The sequence below is a fragment of the Saccopteryx leptura genome, chromosome 1, assembly GCF_036850995.1.
Source record: "Saccopteryx leptura isolate mSacLep1 chromosome 1, mSacLep1_pri_phased_curated, whole genome shotgun sequence".
NCBI classification, from domain to species: Eukaryota; Metazoa; Chordata; class Mammalia; order Chiroptera; family Emballonuridae; genus Saccopteryx; species Saccopteryx leptura.
Genome location: NC_089503.1, coordinates 146,794,346 through 146,814,562, shown reverse-complemented (window position 1 = coordinate 146,814,562; position 20,217 = coordinate 146,794,346). Strand labels below are relative to the sequence as shown.

General features: G+C 38.8%; 1 protein-coding gene across 7 annotated transcripts in view; it reads right to left on the bottom strand.

Moving 5' to 3' along the window:
• ARHGEF28 (Rho guanine nucleotide exchange factor 28) overlaps nt 1–20,217 on the bottom strand; it is a 368,879-nt gene that overhangs the window by 306,878 nt on the left and 41,784 nt on the right. For 6 of the 7 annotated variants that reach the window (XR_010750308.1, XM_066377149.1, XM_066377180.1 and 3 more), the window contains exon 2: nt 5,028–5,068. The exons of the other annotated variant lie outside the window; for it this stretch is intronic. The gene's annotated coding sequence lies outside the window, so the exon portion shown is untranslated. The remainder of the gene's footprint in view (nt 1–5,027; nt 5,069–20,217) is intronic. 7 annotated transcript variants of the gene reach the window in all.

The following is a 20,217-nucleotide window of genomic DNA, read 5'->3' as shown; positions in this document are numbered from 1 at the left end:
TGAAGCCCAGCCTTCTAGGAGCTCACAGCTGAACAAAAGAGACCTAAAGATGTAGAGAAAGTGAAGGGTGGACTGCAGGAGAATTCTGAATGGGGCAGACAGGGAGGCTCACCGTCCGTTCCCCTTAGCCCCCACCCCCGGAGAGAACAGAAGTGGGCCAGGGTTGTGTTCACCAAGCCAAGCCTGGCTCTGGTCCTGGGCTACAGCCCAGCTACAGTACTTTGGGGCCTTCTCTTAAGAAGACAGGCACATAGCAATCCAAATTTTGTGACATTTAGTATAGTCATCTCCAAGAGGAAAATATAAAATTCCTGTACATTTTTATGAAATTCTTTAACTCAAGTTTTATTAATACTTTATATATATGCTGGCACTGGCATCCTCCTAGGTCAGAAGTTATTTTTCATGAGTCATCCTGAGAGAAGACCCAAGGGTCCCACAAGACCAAGGGGTCGACAACAGAGCCCTTCTTTGGCGCTCATTTCAACACATTGTCTGTGTATCCACTGAAATGAGATGATGGATGATAATCACTGATTTTTAATAAAAACTAACCTCACATATTGGATGAATGGCTTAAGTCCAGGAAAATAACTTCAAATGAAAGATACTACTAACAACAAGAATATGACAAAACTGAGACTCCTAATTCTAACATGAATTGCTTATCACTATGAAATAAAAATAACGACTAATCTAAGAGCAATGATCCCCCAAATTAAAAATGATCAAGAACTGCCTGACCAGGTGGTGGCACAGTGGATAGAGCGTCAGACTGGGATGCGGAGGACCCAGGTTCAAGACCCCGAGGTCACCAGCTTGAGCGCGGGCTCATCTGGTTTGAGCAAAGCTCATCAGCTTGGACCCAAGGTCGCTGGCTCGAGCAAGGGGTTACTCAGTCTGCTGAAGGCCCGCGGTCAAGGCACATATGAGAAAGCAATCAATGAACAACTAAGGTGTTGCAACGAAAAACTGATGATTGATGCTTCTCATCTCTCTCCGTTCCTGTCTGTCCCTATCTATCCCTCTCTCTGTCTCTGTAAAAAAAAAAAAAAGAAAGAAAGAAAGAAAGAAAGAAATACTTTAGGCTTTCTAAAAATATGTGTAAGCAATGACCTTTATTAACAAAGGCAAACTGCTTCTGATAGCCTTTAAGGGTATGTTTCACAAAACGTCGCAAGTCATTCAACACACAGAATCTCCCTCTAAAGAAAAAAAAAATGATCAAGAACTGGCCCTGGCCAATTGGCTCAGTGGTAGAGCACTGGCCAGACATGTGGAAGTCCCGAGTTCGATTACCGGTCAGGATACACAGAAGAAGCGTCCACCTGCTTCTCCACCCTTCCCCCTCTCTTCCTCTCTGTCTCTCTCTCTTCCCCTCCCTCAGCCAAGGCTCCATTGGAGCAAATATGGCCCAGGCACTGAGGACAGCTCCATGGCCTCCACTTCAGGTGCTGGAATGGCTCTGGCAGCAACAGAGCAACGCCCCAGATGGGCAGAGCATCTTCCCTGGTAGGCATGTTGGGTGGATCCTGGTCGGGCACATTCGGAGTTTGTCTAACTGCCTCCCCACTTCTAACTTTGAAAAAAGATTAAAAATTATCAAGAAGAAACTTAAAACATGAATCAGGTAGCATATCCATGATCACTAATGTACACTGTGCCTCAAGACTGCAACAATCTTTTCACTTACATTTATAGTCATGCTGTACATAACTCCAATCTTTTACAGTTCACTCAACTTGATATAATTGTAAGATCATTCAACATTTCTACTTGATAGCATAAGAAATGCATTCTACAGCAAATGCAGTTATTTTTAAAGGCAAATAATATACAGAAAATAATAAAGCAACAACTAAAGTCCATTCCTTTGTGAACAAAACTTTGAAGACATGAAATTTTTAAGAAATATATTAAAACAAATTAAACTGTGTGGGTGGCTACCATACACTTATTTATATGAAAGTACAGATGTTTTTCTACAACCAACATGTGATATTTCTTAGATTTTGTCTAATAATAAAATACACCAAAAAGAAACCACTTTTGATGAGAATATGAGGAAATATTGTGAAGAGTGAAACCTCGGTCAAAATTTCCTAGTTGAGTCATGGAGAAAATAATTCAGAGTAAATTTATACTTATAAAATAAACGTCAAGATAAAAATTGTATTCTCATTTGGATTTTCCCAAAATTAATTGCTCTTTTATAGTAAAGAGCAGTGAGTTCTATGCTCAGCTTAAGACCTTCATGGCTAGATCATTCTGTGCCTCCTTTAATCAACTTTAATAATTAAACAAGTTGTTTTTGCAAGGTAAGTTACAACTGCCTGAATTCTTCACACTGTAGGAAAAAGTTTAGATAGCTTTCCTCGATATAAACGTCGTGTTTTACACTTCATTTTATTTCCTAATGCCTGAGTTCTCCACCTGTAATTTCAAACTTTCAACACTTGTTTTTTTCTTTAATCATACTGCATTTTTCAAAAATGTTTCTTAGGGAGGTAAAAGCCAAAATCTTTCCAGGCTTACTAGCAGACACCAGGGGGTGATTTGGTGTGTTGGTCCACAGGCACAATTTTAAAGTTGGCTTCCAAAAGGGAACAAAATTCTTAAGAAAGAACATCAAGACACTTTGTTTTAGACATTATGAGGAATAAATATCCCTATAGCTTTTTTTTGCTAACTCAAAAAAAAAAAAAAAATAGACAATTGTCAACCACCTCTTTCTCTTACAGAGAAAATATCAGTTCTTGACTTCATGAAATGCTAGGTTTCTTATGTTTTTGCAGCTAAATGAGGTATTCTAAGGTTGATTCAATATAAAACCTATGACAAATTTTGTGTTTGAACACATAATAATCATTGGCTTGTATGTCTTTTACAAAACCTACCAACAGGTAATGCTCAAAGAGTATTTATTTATCAAGATTATTAATAACTACATTAGGAAGGATAATGATATGTCATCTCAGATATTTCACACAACAGCCTTGAGAGGAATGTGTAGGAAGTCCTAGTTACCTGAACCTTCATTTACAAGTTTGTGTAATTACAGGTTACACTGAGAAACAAAAGTTACCTAAATGTAAATTTTAAAAAATAAATTGACCACTTACACGATTACAAGTGACTGCCCATCCTCCACCCACCCTTACTGCTAGCATCTCCTCTCCAGCTATTCGCTCTTATACATCAACAGATGGGTTTTTTTGCAGTTGTTTTGATGTTTATTTGATTATTAGATGTTGTAAATAAAATACAAATCACTTTAAAATAAAATTGGAAATCTTTTTTTAAAGCATGAAATAAGGTTAAATAAAGTTGAGAAAAGTATTTTTAAGTATTGGAGAACTTATCAAATCATGAAACTACTGATCAATGAGAATGAGTCAGAGAGTCATTAAGAAGTAAAAAAGAAAAATTATAATGAAAAAAAGGCTTAAAGATAATAATTTCGGTATTAAAGGGATAAGATCGCCCTTCTCCTCCCTACACTATGAGAAAATGAAAGAAGTTCTCGGTATTTCTAATAAAAATGGCCCCTATAATACTGCTTTGTTTTGGGGGGGTTTTGTTTGTTTGTTTGTTTGTTTTTTCTTGTTTTTTTACAGAGACAGAGAGAAGGATAGATAGGGACAGACAGACAGGAATGGAGAGAAGCATCAATCATTAGTTTTTCGTTGCACATTGCTACACCTTAGATGTTCATTGATTGCTTTCTCACATGTGCCCTGACTGTGGACCTTCAGCAGACTGAGTAACCCCTTGCTCGAGCCAGCGACCTTGGGTCCAAGCTGGTGAGCTTTTGCTCAAACCAGATGAGCCCGTGCTCAAGCTGGCGACCTCGGGGTCTCAAACCTGGGTACTCCACATCCCAGTCCAGTGCTCTATCCACTGCGCCACCGCCTGGTCAGGCAACTGCTATTTTTTTTTTTACAGAGACAGAGAGAGAGTTAGAGAGAGGGATAGATAGGGACAGACAGATAGGAACAGAGAGATGAGAAGCATCAATCATTAGTTTTTTGTTGCGACACCTTAGTTGTTCATTGATTGCTTTCTCATGTGCCTTGACCATGGGGTTACAGCAGACCGAGTAACCCCTTGCTCAAGCCAGCGACCTTGGGTTCAAGCTGGTGAGCTTTGCTCAAACCAGATGAGCCCGCACTCAAGCTGGCAACCTCGGGGTCTTGAACCTGGGTCCTCTGCATCCCAGTCCGATGCTCTATCCACTGTGGCACCGCCTGGTCAGGCCAGGCAACTGCTTTGAAAATAAAATGTGATAGCAGGAGTCTCCAACTGTGCAAGTAACTTTGTCAGTAAAAGTCACGACCCCTCTACCCCATTAATCAGACACACACACACACAATTCATTTTATACTCATTCTAAGAATTAGCAGAGTTCAAGACTAAATTTGCATTAATTATTAGGTCACACACAACATGGGAGGTACTCCAGCAACCCAATCCAAGACCTCCACTCCTAACCACGCTTCTATGCTGCCTGTTAGCCAAGGAAATAAAACAATTATAATACTTATTTTCATAATTTTAGTTTCCTTTTCAAAACACTGGAACCCCTGGGCAAATCCTTTGTCCACCATTGTTTCCTATGAAACCATGGCCCCTGTTCTAAGGATCTTCCCTTTGAAAGGCATTCCCTGACACTAGCTCTCAGAGAAGAGGACCCCAGGGCTCCGCTGCTCATGCCAGGGGAGAAAAGCTCTGCACAGTTGTGCCACTTGGCTGAGGTCAAGAAGCTGGAAGTGGTAGAGCTGGCATGGGACTCCAGCCCCACTGCCCCCAGAGCCCATAGTCTCCTTAGCTTCCGCACAGAGTTCTTCTGTAACATAAATATGGTCTGAAACACAGCGGTTTGCTTTTCTAAGAGGAAGCACATGCCTGACAGCACAGGCTCTGGAACAGGGCGGGCATCTGAACACCAGCTCTGCCATGTTCTAATTGTGTGGTTGTGGCCTGTTTTTACCTCCTAAGTCCAATTTAGAACTAGTAACAGTACCTACCTCATAGATTGTTGTGAGGATGAAGAGATTTGCTAGAGTTCCTAGAGGAAAAAAAAAAGCCTATCATAAGCACTCAATTAATGCTGGCTATAATTATTACATATTATTATTGCACATTAAACATACACAAAGGGGTGAGGTTTTGGGGTTTTGTTTTTTTTTTAGCATTTGAGTCTATTTCAAATGAAACCACTCAGAGCCTCTAAATATTAGACTGATTAAAATGATTCAGCAGTAGTCAGGCAGGCGGGTCTGCAATGAACCTCCTCGTCCTGATAGCCCCGAGAAAACTCTAGGCATCAGGAATTCAGAAGAGCACTGGGCCAGATAAATATAATATTATAAATCTCTACAGAATTTTATTTGATTTAATAGAGCTGAATATTCCCCTATAATTTGAAAATTCAAAGGGCAGAGCAATTACTATTGGGGCAATTCTATAACCACCTCAGTTTGAAATCTCTGCACTTAGAGAGAAATGTCGACTCACAGCTCCTTATACAAAGCTGGGAGTGCACAATTATAATCGTATTCACAACTATTATACTAACTGGAGGAAAAGGGAAGAACAGTTCAACAACCGGGATAAGGGCAAGTCTAAGTAAAAACCTTCAATGCAAACACAATGGAAATGGGTAAGAAGAGAACATTTTAGAAATAAGCCTACTGTTGAATACACAACAGTGTCTATAGACCTGCTTCAGACTAGAGTTTAGCTGCCTGAGTTATGCAGGTCTAGGCATCATTATTTGGTGAACTCAGAGTGTGGGGAGATGTCTGAAGATTAGAAAGGAAACAACAGTAACTATTCAATAAGATCTCATTAATTCAAACTAATGGAGGTGGCGGGGAGGAAGAAGGGGAGCCAGTCGGTCTGAACCGGTGCAGCCTAAATTAGAGAATGTTTATAAAGTACAAAGAGGAGCGTGAGCTAACTGCTAACAAAATGTTCTGCCAAAGCTGTCACACTCACTTTTTCACGGAATTTATTTGCATACAAATAAGCCCTTAAGAAGCTTTTTACAAATCAATGTAATATCCCCGTTTATAATCTCATTTGTGCTATCAATCCATTTAGTGTATCCCTCATAGTCAATACAAATGCTCAATCGCTCAAGCAAGACACTACTTATCAAGGCATCAACTTCCTCAGTAGCAACAGATCTCTCAAGCCCTGTGTGTCCAAAAGTCGACTCACTGTCACTATGTGCACAGCACATCATACAGCCTGTTATGGGAGGGATATTAAAGTATATAAAACACTGTCCCTTCATGGATGGACTCACAGTCTGGTTGGAATAACATCTACATCCATGAAAGTTTAAAGGTGGTAAGGAGTAGTAATACCATTGACCTGGCAGAACATGACACTGTAGGGCAAGCATGAAGCGATGAATTACACAATAGGGATTAGGAGCTAAACATGAAAAAGCATGCATGCATACTATTTTTTAAGAAACACTAAAGAGTTCGATAGTTTGGAGTAACAGGTTTGGAAGCCAGAAGGAGTAAAGGTCATTGACCTCCTACTTTTATACAGAATCCCTTCCTAAAATATACACACTAAACCTGTGACAACGTGAACAACAGGCTTACAGGGGCCCAGAATCCTTTGCTGACCTGGTGACAACATTCCTAATTGCAGTTGACCCTCAGCCAACACAGGGGTTAGAGCACTGACCTCCTGCACAATAGAAAATCTATGTCTAAATTTTGACTCCCCAAAAATTTAACTAAAAATTTACTGTTGACCAGAAGCTTTACCAATACACCGTAACAGTCAATTAATACATATTTAGTATGTTATACATGTATTATATACTGTATTCTTACAATGTTATTTTTATATTAAAATCATAAGAAAGAGAAAATACATTTGCAGTATTTATTGAAAAAAATCCACATATAAGTAGTCCCACATAGTTCAAATCCATGTTTTTCAAGGATTAATTGTACATGTTTCATTTTTTTTTTATTATTTACTGATTTTGAGAGAGAGAGAGACAGAAAGGAAGGGAGAGAAAGAGAAGAAAAACAAACTTCTATTTGTTGTCCATTTATTAATGCATTCACTGGTTGATCATTGTATGTGCCCTGACTGGGGACTGAACCTTCAACCTTAGCATATGGAGACGACACTCTGACCAACTGAGCTACCCAGCTGGGGCCTGTACATGTTACCTTTTAGTCAGAATTTTCAACAAAATATCTTCCAGCTTTTCCTACAAGGTGTTTTACTTTAAGTATTTCATTCAAGGGGAAGCAAGCCTAGTTCAATTATAGCCTAGCTGAAGCTGACAGTTCTCTGCCTGGGCACAGATAATGATCATGTCACATTTATTAGACCCCTGTTTCTTCACCAGCATCTCATATCTCTGACTTTCCACTAATTTTTATAAAGGAGACAGAGCAAGAAAAATAATAAGTCACACAGAGTCCAGGGAGTCATGCTGCTAAAACTGAACTGACAGCTGTGAAAGCCCACAAGCTCCTTCACTGTTGATGCCTAAAAGTCTGAATTCAATATAAAAAGTTTCCTTTTTTCTTTTCTTTTTTTTCTACAGTATAGCTGTTCAACCTACATAAGTTAAAGTAACAATCTGGGAATGTCTCCCAGAGTAATCAAGAAATGTATTGCTGAGAAAAGGGCATTTGAATTAAGTTCTCAGTCAAGCCTGGCTGAGAAGATTGCTCTGATTTTGTAAGCTGCAGGGTTTCTCACTTTTTACTCTGATAAGAGCAACTCTCCCTGGAGTCTTACATTGTTGTAAATTAATGCAACAGTGATTGAGCCATGAGTTCATAACATACAGACCCTCAGTGGACTTTATACAGACCGTGAACACCATGAAATTAGATACAAAATTTTGTGTGCATGTGCATTTTTCTGACAGAGTTTATAGCTTTCATCAGATTCTCAATGGGCCATTGAACATGAAAAAGGCCAAGAACTATGTTTTTAATCATGCTAGACATCAATGTTTAACACTTGCTCTGTGGAAACCGATCAGAGGGGGATGAAAAGACATGCCACAGACTGGGAGAAAATATCTAACAAATAACTAGTATCTAGAATGCATATATAACACTCAAACAATCCAATTAGAAAATAGACAAAATATATGAACACACATTTCACTGAAGAGGAATACAGATGGCAAATAGGCACAGGGGAAGATGTTCAACATCATTAGCCATTAAGGAAATGAAAATTAAAAACAGTGAGATATCAATACATATCATTCAAATGGCTAAAAAAAAAAAGAGTAGCTCTCTTTTTTGTTGGAGAGGATGTGAAGAAACAATCACTCATATGTTGATGGTGGGAATGAAAAGGATACAGCCACTCTAAAAAAGAGTTTGGCAGTTTCTTAACTAAACACACAACTATCACCAGCAATGTCTCTATTAGGCATCTCCACCCCACCCAGAGAAATAAAATTTTCTGTTCACACAAACACCTGTACATGATTGTCCATAGCAACCTTATTTGTAATAGCAAAAAACCTAGAATCAGCCCCGATGTCCTTCAACATGGGCCCAGCTAAACACTAGTGCACACGTCCATCTATATATACTGCAGCAATGAGTTGTGCTCAGCAATAAACGGCAACAAACTATTGATACATGCAACATGGATCAATCTTCAGAAAATTATTCTGAGTGAGAAAGCCCATCCCAAAAGGTCACAGACTACATAATCCCATTTATACAATATTTTTGAAATGAAAAAAAATTGCAGAAACAGAGGACAGATTAGTGGTTGACAAGGGTTAAAAAGAGTAGAGGGAAAGGGTGAAATTTTTTTTCTTTTTTTCTTTTTATTTTCTTTTAGAGAGGCTGGGATAGAAAGAGACAGGGACATTGAGCTGCTCCTGTATGTTCCCTCAGCAGGGAATCGAACTGGCAACCTCTGCACTCCAGGCACCACACCAACCAAGCTATCCAGCCAGGGCTTAATTTATTTTTTTATTATTAATAGATTTTTAGAGAAACATAGAGAGGAAGGAAGAGAGCGGGGAGAAGGAAGGGGAGCATTCATCTGTTGTTCCACTCAGTCATGCATTCATTGGTTGCTTCCCATGTGTGCCCTGACCCAGATCAAACCTGCAGTAAAATTTTTTTCAAGGGCAACACAAGGGGTCCTTGTGATTAGAACTCTTCAGTATCTTGGCTGTGATGGTGAATATCCAAACTTACACAGGTGAAAAAAGTTATGGAAATTTAAAGTCACACATACTAAGGAATATAAGCAAAATTGGGAAACCTGTTAAGATGGGTGGGCTGTATCAATGTCAATACTGATAGAGATACTACACTATGGATTCCTGAAATGTTACCACTGGGGGAAACTGGGCAGAGAATACAAAGTAGCTCTCTGTATTATTTCTTATGACTAAATGTTATCTCAAAAGTTCAACTAAAAATATTATGCATGCAGACGTCAGAGAAATAGCGCCGTGAGGAGTGCTCCCGATACCTCTCCATGAAACTTCAACAAATTCAACAACTAGAGACAGAAAAACAATCTCAGGAGTATCTGAAATACACATACATCAAACAAAGGTATGATTGGGTGAAAAGGTGGCTAAATATATAATCAACTCTAAAGGAAATAAGACTGAGAACAGAGTATTCCACTTTCCTCACTAACCTTAGCAAGGGCTGCTTTCACTTGAAACTGAGAGAAAGTGGGGGCTGGGGTGCAGAAAAGCTGGGCTAGGGCAGAGACATTCAAGCTGAGGAGAGAGTGTGCCCGCTGCTCAGCCCATGTGGAGCAAATGCCAGCAGCAGACCCCAGCAAAGGTGGGTGAGCAGTTGCCTTGTTTACTCCTGGTATCCCGGTCAGTGAGTGTGGGCAGTGTGCGAGTGGATCCACCTGGAGCTTCGGGCATGGGTGCCCGCATTCCCAGACGGAGGGGCTGGGTTGGAGACTGTCAATAGTGACCCTCTGTGTGGGCTGTGACCAGAGTTTCTGAATAATCCCAGCTTCCCAAACAACAGCTCACGGGAAGTGCATGAAAGTCGGCTTCCCTACACCCGGACCTGTCTGGGAGCGGCACCTCCACCAGCCATACAGGTTAACAAAGCACACTCCTGGGGAAGAGAATTGTGGAAGTGGTGGGGGGAAGGGCACACAGGCAGCTTGCAGACAGCCTTTGGAGAGCAGACCTATGGAGCACTGAGGCATACTAGACATGCCCCGAGGCTCATAGAAAGACACCTAAAAGGCAATCGGCTCCCAGTCCTGCCTGGTTACGCTGGTGGCTCTGGCTGGCAAAGCCTTACCCAGAACCCTGCATTGAGTGGGGATAGAGAGGGGATTAGAGCCTCTTGCTCTCCAGGCAGTGGCTGGGGCAACTTCACAGCTGGGTCCCCAGGCTGCTGCCTGGGGGCAGGAAGGCTCTCTCATTGTCAGAGCCTGCAAACGCTAACAAGCCCCACCTACCAACAAGACTGAGGCCTCGTTTATATCATCACCATAGTGACACAACAGCAAATCTATGCCTAAGAGTGACACAGGGGTAGAACCTGGGGTACAGCGCCACTGGCCAAAAAGAGAGAGAAGAAAGAAAAAGGAAGAAGGTAACTTCTCAAAACCAGGAAAAATCCAGTCTTTATAACTTTTTCCATTTCCTTTCTTGTACTTTTTATCTTTTTTCTTTCCTTCCACTTTGGTCATTTTATCCTCTTTCCATTTTATTCTTTTCTTTTCATTTTGAACGTTATTACCCGCAGGTGTTACATTTTTCATTCTTTTTTTATCTATGAGTGTTATATTCTAAAAACCTTAACTCAATTTTTTTCTCACTTTTTGTTTCTTCTTTTCTCTTTCACTTTTTCTCTCATTCAAATCTCACCCACAAACAAATTATTTTATTCTGGATTCAAATTTTTTCTTTGTGGCATTTTGTGTGCTTTTTATTTCACTTTTTATCTCTTTAGCATTTCCCCCAACTCCGGCTCTCTATTCTATAGTTTTTGTGCCACTTAATACAATAGAATTTTCATTTTTCACTGTATTTTATTCTTTTTTCTTTTTTTTCTTTTCTCTTACACTATTTCTCTCATTTGACCATCATTTACAAACAAATTATTTTATTTTTGATCCAAATTTTTCCTTGTGGCATTTTGTGGGTTCTTGCCACTTTTGCCTCTTTGTCACACCCCCCAACCCAGGGCCTCCATTCTATATATTTTTATTCCACTTAGCGCAATAGAATTTTCAGTTTTTCACTGCATTTTCTCAAAAAAAAATTTTATCAACTCTTATTAGAGTTATTAACAATACCACTCTCAAATGCCATTAAAGAAAAAGAAATTGAATATCATGGATATAAAAGACAGTGATGTAGCTCAGATAGATCAGGAAAAATCTATAGAAAAAAATTTCAATACCTTAGAAACGTTGGAGTTAAATGACAGAGGATTTAAAATTGAAATCCTAAAAATACTCAGGGATATACAAGAAAGCACAGAAAGGCAATTTAGGGAGCTCAAAAAACAATTCAATGAACAGAAAGAGTACTTCACCAAAAAAATTGAAACTATGAAAACAAATCAGAGATGAAAAACTCAATTCATGAACTGTAAAATGAGGTAACAAGCTTAGGAAATAGAACAGGTCAGATAGAGGAGAGAATTAGTGACATAGAAGATAAGCAACTAGAGGCACTACAGAGAGAAGAGGAGAGAGACTCACAAATTTAAAAAAATTAGTCCTATAGGAACTGTCTGACTCCATCAGAAAGAGCAACATAAGAATAATGGGTATATCAAAAGGAGAAGAGAGAGAAAATGGAATGGAGAACACATTCAAACAAATAATAGATGAGAACTTCCCAAGCCTGTGAAAAGAACTAAAGCCTCGAATTCAAGAAACAAACAGAACACCAAGTTATCTTAACCCTAAAAAACCTACTCCAAGGCACGTCATAATGAAATTGGCACAAACCAATGACAAAAAGAAATTCTCAAGGCAGCCAGGAAAAAGAAGAATACAACATATAAAGGAAGGCCTATTAGATAATCAACAAATTTCTCAGCAGAAACTCTACAAGCTAGAAGAGAGTGTATCCCAACATTTAAAGTTCTGAAAGAGGAACTTCCAGCCAAGAATACTATATATACCCATCAAAGCTATCCTTCAAATACAAGGAGAAATAAAAACATTCACCGATAAAGAAAAGATGAGGGAATTTATCACCAGAAAACCCCCACTTCAGGAAATACTAAAGGGGGTTTTCCCACCAGACACACACACAAAAAAACTAAACTAAAAGTAAAAGCTGCATCAAGATCATAATAAAAACAAGATTAATCTGTGACAAAGAAACAAAAAAGGGGAGAGGACAAAGATTAATAGTAGCAAAGGAGGATGGAGTGCAGAAGCACTTATGAGATAATGTACTACAATAAACATGATATATATGCTTTACATTACTTACTGGTAACCACTGCTGAAAAAACCAACACAGAAGTACATGGCTTGAAAAAGAAGTAACAGAGAAAAGAAGTATGGATTACAACCAAAGAAAAACAAATGATAGAAAAATAAAAGAGAAGAACCAAACAAGATACAAAACTATCAGAAAGCAATATATAAAAGGGCAATAGGAAACCCTCAAATGTCAATAATTACACTAAATGTAAATGAATTGAACTCACCAATAAAAAGACACAGAGTAGCAGAATGGATTAAAAAAGAAAATCCAACTGTATGCTGCCTACAAGAAACACATCTTAAGCCACAAGGATAAAAACAAATTCAAAGTGAAAGGTTGGAAAACAATACTCCAAGCAAATAATATCCAAAAAAAAGGCAGGTGTAGCAATACTCATATCTAACAATGCTGACTACAAGACAGCAAAGGTAACCAGAGACAAAACGGTCATTTCATAATGATAAAGGGGACATTGAATCAAGAAGACATAACACTTCTTAATATATATGCACCAAACCAAGGAGCACCAAAATATATAAGACAGCTACTGACTGACCTAAAAACAGAAACCAACAAAAATACAAACATACTTGGAGACCTCAATACACTGCTGATGGCTCTAGATCGTTCATCTAAACACAAAATCAATAAAGAAATATTGGCCTTAAGTAAAACACTAGAACAATTAGATATGATAGACACCTACAGGACATTTCATCCCAAAGTGCCAGATTATACATTTTTCTCTAGTGTACATGGAACATTCTAAAGAATTGACCATATGTTGGGCCACAAAAATAACATCAACAAATTCAGAAAGATTGAAATTATACCAAGCATATTTTCTGATCATAAAGCCTTGAAACTAGAATTCAACTATAAAAATGAGGTAAACAAACCCACAAAAATGTGGAAACTAAACAAAACACTTTATAAAATGAGTGGATCAAAGAAGAAATAAGCTCAGAGATCAAAAGATACATACAGACAAACGAAAATAAAAATACAATGTATCAGAATCTCTGGGATGCAGCAAAAGCAGTAATAAGAGGGAAGTTCATATCACTACAGGCTTATATGCACCAACAAGAGAGAGCCCAGGTAAACCACTTAACTTCATACCTTAAGGAACTAGAAAAAGAAGAACAAAGACAACCCAAAACCAGCAGAAGAAAGGAAATAATAAAAATCAGAGCAGAAATAAATGAAATAGAGAACAGAAAAACTATAGAAAAAAATCAATAAAACAAGGAGCTTGTTCTTTGATAATATCAACAAAATTGACAAACCCTTGGCAAGACTTACCAAGAAAAAAGAGAAAAGACTCATATAAACAAAATTCAAAATGAAAGAGGAGAAATCACCACGGATATCAGAAATATATAAAGAATTATTATAATTATTATAATTATTATAATTATCATAGTATAATACTATGAAAAACTATATGCCACCAAATTTAACAATATAGAAGAAATAGATAAATTCCTAGAACAATACAATATTCCTAGACTGAGTCATGAAGAAGCAGAAAGCCTAAACAGACCCATAAGCAGGGAGGAAATAGAAATAACTATTAAAAACTTCCCCCAAAATAAAAGTCCAGGGCCAGATGGCTGCACTAGTGAATTCTATCAAACATTCAAAGAAGACTTGTTTTCTATTTTACTCAAAGTCTTCCAAAAAATTAAAGAAGAAGCAATTCTTCCAAACACATTTTACGAGGTCAACATAATTCTCATATTGAAACCTGGCAAGAACAACACAAAAAAAGAAAACTAGAGACCAATATCTCTAATGAATACAGATGCTAAAATACTAAACAAAATAGTATCAAATCAAATCAACAACACATTAAAAAAATAATTCATCATGATCAAATGGGATTCATCCCAGAATCACAGGATGGTTCAACATATGTAAAATGGTTAACGTAGTACACCATATCAACAAAACAAAGAACAAAAACCACATGATCTTATCAATAGATGCAGAAAAGGCATTCGATAAAATACAACACAACTTTATGTTTAAGACACTCAACAAAATGGGTATAGAAGGAAAATATCTCAACATAATAAAGGCCATCTATGATAAACCATCAGCTAACGTCATATTAAATGGCGTAAAACTGAGGGCTGTTCCTCTAAAATCAGGAACAAGACAAGGTTGTCCACTCTCTCCACTCTTATTCAACATAGTGCTAGAAGTTCTAGCCAGAGCAATCAGACAAAAGAAAGAAATAAAAGGCATTCATATTGGGAAAGAAGAAGTAAAGGTTTCACTTTTTGCAGATGATATGATCCTGTACATCGAAAATCCCAAAGACTCCACAAAAGGACTACTAGAAACAATAAACCAATACAGTAAGGTTGCAGGATACAAAATTAATATACAAATGTCCATTGACTTCTTATATGCCAACAACAAAACATCAGAAAACGAGCTCAGAAAAACAATCCCCTTCATGGTTGCAACAAAATAAATAAAATACCTAGGAATAAACATAACGAAGAATCTAAAGGACCTATATAATGAAAACTACAAAGCATTGTTAAAGGAAATAGAAAAAGATACAATGAAATGGAAAAATATTCCTTGTTCTTGGATAGGAAGAATAAATATAGTCAAAATGAATATATTACCCAAAGTGATATACAAATTTAACGCAATTCCCATCAAAATTCCAATGTCATTTTTTAAAGAAATGGAACAAAAAAATCATCAGGTTTGTATGGAACTATAAAAAATCCCGAAGAGCCAGAGCAATCCTAAGGAAAAATAACGAAGCTGGGGACATTACAATACATAACTTCAAATTATATTATAGAGCCATGACAATCAAAACAGCATGGTATTGGCAGAAAAAATAGACACTCAGACCAATGGAACAGAATAGAAAGCCCAGAAATAAAAACACATGTATATGGTCAAATAATTTTTGATAAAGGGGCCAACAACATACTATGAAGAAAAGAAAGCCTCTTCAACAAATGGTGCTGGGAAAACTGGAAAATCACATGCAAAAGAATGAAACTCCACAACAGTTTGTCTCCTTGTACTAAAATTAATTCAAAATGGATCAGAGACCTAAATGTAAGACCTGAAACAATAAAGTACATAGAAGAAAACATAGGTACTAAACTCATGGACCTTGGTTACAAAGAGCACTTTATGAATTTGACTCCAAAGGCAAGGGAAGTGAAAGCAAAAATAAATGAATGGGACTACACCAGACTAAGAAACTTTTGCACAGCAAGAGAAACTGACAACAAAACAAACAGATAGCCAATTATATGGGAGATGATATTTTCAAACAGCACAGATAAGGGCCTAATATCTAAAATATACAAATAACTCATAAAACTTAACAACAAACAAGCAAACAATCCAATAAAAAAAAATGGGAAGAGGACATGAACAGACACTTCTCCAGGAAGAAATACAAATGGCCTACAGATATATGAAAAGATGCTCATCTTCATTAGCTATTAGAGAAATGCAAATCAAAACTACAATGAGATACCACCTCACACCTCTTAGATTAGCTATTATCAACAAGACAGGTAATAACAAGTGTTGGAGAGGCTGTGGATAAAAAGGAACCCTCATCCACTGTTGGTGGGAATGTAAAGTAGTACAACCACTATGGAAGAAAGTATGGTGGTTCCTCAAAAAATTAAAAATAGAACTGCCATATGACCCAGCATTCTTCTACTGGGAATATACCTCCATAACTCAAAAACACTGGTACCTAAAGACACATGCAGTCCCATGTTCATTGCAGCATTGTTCACAGTGGCCAAGACATAGAAACAACCAAAAAGCCCTTCGATAGATGATTGGATAAAGAAGATGTGGTACATATATACCAGGGGTCCCCAAAATTTTTACACAGGGGGCCAGTTCACTGTCCCTCAGACCGTTGGAGGGCCGGAATATAAAAAAAACTATGAACAAATCCCTATGCACACTGCACATATCTTATTTTAAAGTAAAAAAACAAAACAGGAACAAATACAATATTTAAAATAAAGAACAAGTAAATTTAAATCAACAAACTGACCAGTATTTCAATGGGAACTATGGGCCTGCTTTTGGCTAATGAGATGGTCAATGTCCGGTTCCATATTTGTCACTGCTAACCGTAACAACTGATATGATGTGCTTCCAGAGCCGTGACGCGTGCGTCCCGTGTCACCGGAAGTAGGATGCATCCTTATCCTGTGCTCCTCTCACTGACCACCAATGAAAGAGGTGCCCCTTCCGGAAGTGTGGCAGGGGCCGGATAAATGGCCTCAGGGGGCCGCATGCAGCCCACGGGCCGCAGTTTGGGGACCCCCCCGATATATACTATGGAATACTACTCAGCCATAAGAAATGATGACATTGGATCATTTTCAACAACATGGATGGACCTTGATAACATTATACTGAGTGAAATAAGTAAATCAGAAAAAACTAAGAACTATATGATTCCATACATAGGTGGGACATAAAAATGAGACTCAGGGACATGAACAAGAGTGTGGTGGTTACTGGGGGTAGAGAGGGGAAGAGAGAGGGTGGGGGGAGGGGAGAGGCACAAAGAAAACCAGATAGAAGGTGACGGAAGACTATATGACTTTGGGTGATGGGTATGCAACATAATCAAATGTCAAAATAACCTGGAGATGTTTTCTCTGAATCTATGTATCCTGACTGACTAATGTCACCCCATTAAAATTAATAAAAAAATATTATGCATGCTAGAATTTATGCCTCCTAACCGATTTTCCCTCTCTTGTGATGGCTATCATAGGTGGTTTTTCTCTCTCAATCTCTTCCCTTCCTCTCTCTCTCTGCATTTCCCAATGATACTGTCATTGCTTATAACATTTTTAGAATTTCTTTCCCAGCTTGTGGCATGTTTTGATTATTCTGTCTGGTAGCAAGGCTTTATCTTTAGAAACAAATATAAATTTTTAAGATATCAAGAAATTCAGAACCACCCTAGGGAAGAAATGTGAATTTTTTCCACCCTAAGGAGAAAAGGTAGGAGATATTATTTATGGGTAAAAACAAAGTAACTGGTAAATCATGAGACTAGTTTACTTTTGTGGAGTCATGGGTTTAATTTAAGGTTTGGAGATCCAAGAGAAAAGTCATGTTTTTCTGGTTGAAAAACTCTTCTAGAAACATTGCGAAGCCACTGAATCATTTGAAGTGAGGCCATATCTTACCTAAGGTAGCCTTTTCATGAGACTGACCCAAAGACTGCTGAACAGACAGACTGGGAGGGAAGTGGAGGCAGGGAACGTAGTTGGAAGAACAGGTACATGGAAAATTATCCCCATACCTGGATGTGTTTCTAGCCATAGAGGGGTCCTCAGAAGTTAACAAATCTAACCAGAGAAGATAGCCACGGCCTCCTTTACAACTTTCGTCTGTATTTCAGGCAACAACTTGTGGCTGTGCACTGTCTGTGCCCTGTCCCCAGATGCAAATAGGCTTCATACAGTCTTTGTATGAAAGAAAACTACTCACTCCCTCATAAAAATTAAGAGATTTTCTTTTTGTTGTTGTTGTTGGTTTTGTTTCCCTGGGGTTTTTTTTTGTTTGTTTGTTTGTTTGTTTGTTTGTTGTATTTTTCTGAAGTGGGAAACAGGGAGGCAGTCAGATAGACTCCCGTATGCGCCCGACCTGGATCCACCCGGCATGCCCACCAGGGGGCGATGCTCTGCCCATCTGGAGCATTGCTCTGTTGCAACCAGAGCCATTCTAGCACCTGAGGCAGAGGCCACAGAGCCATCCTCAGTGCCCGGGACAACTTTGCTCCAATGGAGCCTTGGCTGCGGGAGGGGAAGAGAGAGACAGAGAGGAAGGAGAGGGGGAGGGGTGGAGAAGCAGATGGGCGCTTCTCCTCTGTGATCTGGCGGGGAATCGAACCCGGGACTCCTGCACGCCAGGCCAATGCTCTATCACTGAGCCAACCGGCCAGGGCCTCCCTGGCTTTTTTGAGAGAGAGAGAGAGAGAGAGAGAGAGAGAGAGAGAGAAAGGGAGAGTGATAAACATCTATTTGTTGTTCCACCCAGTCATATACTCATTGGTTGACTCTTATATGTGCCCTCACTGGGGATGGAATTTGCAACCTTGGCATATTGGGGCAATGCTCTAACCAACTGAGCTACCTGGCCAGGGCCAAAATTAAGACATTCTTTAACTAGAATAGCCAGATTAGTGTACCCAGTTCTAAACTATAAAACTAATGTGTAAAACTTGAAGAAAATTCTAGAATGATGCTTCAACATTTAGAAATATGACCTAAAAGCAAAGATCAGGAAAAAATGGCTTAACCTTAGAATGACTGGTCTCTAAATATTTAATTTACTCAGAACTTCCTATATGCTTAGTACTGGGTTTAAAAAAAAGCAGGCCCTGTGTGGTGGCTCAGTGGCTAAAGTGTCGACCCAATGTATGGACATCCCAGGTTTGATTGTAGGACAAGAGAAGTGACCATCTGTTTCTCTTCCCCTTCCTCAGCCCTTCTAACCCTTTTCCCCTCCTGAAGCCAGTGGCTTAAGTGGTTCCAGCATGGCCCCAAGCACTGAGGATAGCTCGATTGGTCTGAGCACATCAGCCTCAGGCGCTAAAAACTGCTCAGTATTCGAGCATCGGAGCCAGACAGGGTGACGAGGTTGCCAGGTGGGTGCCGGTCAGGGCGCATGCGGAACTTTATCTCACTATCTCCTCTCACCTAAAATTAGTTAATTAATTAATTAATTAAAAAGCATAAGTATCTCCCTTCAAGTACTTATCACTCTATTTGAAAAGAAAGGACATACAGATGTGAACTGCATAAATAACAAGCTAAAGGAATAGACAACTAAATAACAAAGATAACATAAACATTTGCTTATCCTACCAATATTTATCAAATATCTATTATATACCAGGAGCTGAAGATATGCAAAGAAGAATCCCGTCCTAGACTTTGGGTGATGGGAATGCAGCATAATCAAATGTCAAAATAACCTAGAGATGTTTTCTCTGAACATATGTACCCTGATTTATCAATGTCACCCCATTAAAATTAATTTTTAAAAAAAGAATCCTGTCCTAGAGGAACTGCCAGCACAGTGAGAGAGAGGAAAACAATGAGAACATAAAATATGGGGGAGAAGAGTCTATGAATACAAGGAGGCAGAAATACTCCCATCAAGTCAGCAGCTGAGGTGTCAGGCATGAGTCCCTGGATAGAAGATGAGGCCTAAGCTGATTCTTAAAGAATATAGTTGTTTTCAATTAGAGGCATTCCTACTCAGAAAGGCATTTGGAAATAGGGGTAGAGCATCATTTTTGGTTCTTACATGAATGGGGTGGTTGGGTGGCAGAAGAATGAAAGGGTAATGGAGCTACTCCTGACTTCAGCACCTGAGAACTGTGGATGCTATGTCCTATAATGCCCAATCCATCCTGCACAAAGAATTGTCTTCCCCAAATGCCAGTGGAGATTGCTATTGAACATCACTGAGGGAGACAATAGAGACCACTGCTATAGTTCTGATGGAAGACATTGAGAGCCTGACTGAAGACAACAACACAGGGAGGGCAAAAATGAGCTGAAGAGATTAAAGGACAAATAGACAGACATCAGTGCTTAACTTGAGGTAAGGAATAAGGACCAGAAGGAATCTTGGGTGACTCGTTGATTCCTAATTTGGGAAAACAGATAGCTAGAGCCATTGACAAAGGTGGGGAGAGT